Source organism: Urtica dioica, chromosome 2 (genome assembly GCF_054948205.1).
Source record: "Urtica dioica subsp. dioica isolate 48M chromosome 2, U.dioica_male_clone48M_v1_H2, whole genome shotgun sequence".
Classification (NCBI taxonomy): domain Eukaryota; kingdom Viridiplantae; phylum Streptophyta; class Magnoliopsida; order Rosales; family Urticaceae; genus Urtica; species Urtica dioica.
In genome coordinates, this window is record NC_142757.1 from 34,808,471 (window position 1) to 34,810,566 (window position 2,096).

The window sequence follows — 2,096 nt, forward strand, 5'->3', positions numbered from 1 at the left end:
TTCCACGAGATGATCTTCATTTATAACCGGATTTACCCCCTGCTTCCTTGAATCCGAAGCTCACCTGGAAATCCAGATAGTGCAACTCGCGTTGTTGACCTTTTATTCTGGACGTACGTTTTTTCTTTCTGTTAGTTTGGGATTGCCATTCCTCGATAGCAAGTTGATCTTGACCGGCTGACACAGGAACTTGGTCGACGGAACCAGAGATCTCCGGGTAGACCATCGCTAGAGGAAAAGCTTGATCTTGCACGGTGAGAGAAGGCGTGGCAACAAACAGACCTGAAAAACCAGCAGGGCAGTCCTGTTCTGCGAGCATAATAGCCTACCCGTCTAGGTTGTCATCGGGTTTGGAAACCTCATCTTCCTCAGAGTTCGTGAATATATTTTTTAGTAATATGGGGAGTCAGATTTACCATTGAATATGTTTGAATCTGAATTGAGGATGACTGTAAAATTCCCCTTGAAGCTCTTTAAGATAAAACTAAAAAACGTTTGTCCCTCTTGGGCTATATCTTCTCTTTTTTTCTTGTATTTTACATAAGTCTGCTGGTTTTGTGGCTTTGAATTTTATTTAGATTCTTAGAGCATGTAATTTTATTTGTTTCGTGTGCCTTATTCCAATAAATACAAACTTGTTGCAGGGGTTATCAAACAGGAGGACAGGTGCTACTATCATAAATGCCGAGAGCTCACTCTCACATACAGTTTTCACTTGTGTTCCTCAATGAACTTTGCTTTATCAAACAGGAGAACAGGTGCTACTAGCATTAGTGTTTGTGTGTGAGTTGTTTGTTCGTGTATTAGTTTTTTTATTTTATTTTATTTTTATTTATTTGTTTTTTTTTCAGAGCTGTTGTCCCGCGATCGAGCCACTGTCACAAGCCACTGTCCCGCTACCAAGCCGCTGTAAGTTTATTGCGTTTTGTTTAATTCTTTTGTCATGTGACTGAGTATATCTATCCATGCAGATACATTACTTGGAAATGGCTCAGTTGAGATTTGGAAAGTTTCCTGATGTAAAATATTGCAGGGTTCACAAGGAACAATTAATTTATGTACACTGCCCAATAACTAAAATGTTCATGCTTTTTGTATGTTGTTCATAATGATGAATGTCAAATTACGGATAATTGAAGCTCTTTCTTCTATTCAATCACCGGTATGCTGAGGTATGTATACTTATTCATCCCAATGATTTTTTTTTTGATCTAGTTGTATCTCTACATTTTGCTAACTCTGGAGTTTTATGCACAAGGTATTACCCTCAACATGATATGCAATTTGCAGATTTTTTATTTTAATTTATGTGCTTGCAACAATTTCAAATTTGAAGAAAATCAGTGGAGTACTTGATAGAAAAGTTCCAGTTTCTCAAAATTGTCTAATAGTTGTTGAAATTCCCATATCATTTAAAGAGTGTATATTAATAAGTCTAATAAATTATCAGTGTGTCTTGATACATAGTAAAATGGGTTGTTAGTTAGTTTCCTCTTATTTGGATCTACTATTATTTATGTCAACTGAGCTATGTACTATGAAAGGAACTTTGGTGAATGTGTTGGGGTATAAATCAGCAACGTATTTCTATCTCAACCTCATAATTGCTTAGTTTATTTTTCATTTCATTGCAGGTAATAGAAGATCAGTTTGACATGCCTACTGTAAGAGCATATTCCGGCATGAACCGAATGACTATCGATTGAGGACCTTGGTAGTCCACGAATAAGTTAGTTATGTTATATTTAAAAATTAAATATTGATTCTTATTTGTATGTCATTGTAAAATGATATTTTTTTAATCATTTTATTTAAAATATGAGAATATATATATATATATATATATATATATATATATATATATATATATATATTGTATTTTGTTTTTATTTTGTTTTTATTTTTTTTATATTAGCATATATTTTTTTTATAGAAAAATGGAATATTTAAATAATACATGCTACAAAAAAGAGATTCATAAACTATTATTTAAAATCGTAGTATTAAATTACGAGGTACGTAAACACTCCAGATAACTAAAGTAGTACGGTATGACTACAACAAAAGTAGGTAGTCTAATATACTAATTATTTGAA

At 33.1% G+C, this 2,096-nt stretch overlaps 1 long non-coding RNA gene across 1 annotated transcript; it reads left to right on the forward strand.

The window, feature by feature from the left end:
- The first annotated feature begins 670 nt into the window (after positions 1-670).
- LOC149404539 (uncharacterized) lies at positions 671-1,794 on the forward strand. Its single transcript, XR_016293838.1, has 4 exons — positions 671-758; positions 852-909; positions 972-1,172; positions 1,635-1,794. It is a non-coding gene; the product is annotated as an uncharacterized LOC149404539 (long non-coding RNA).
- Positions 1,795-2,096: the final 302 nt, after the last annotated feature.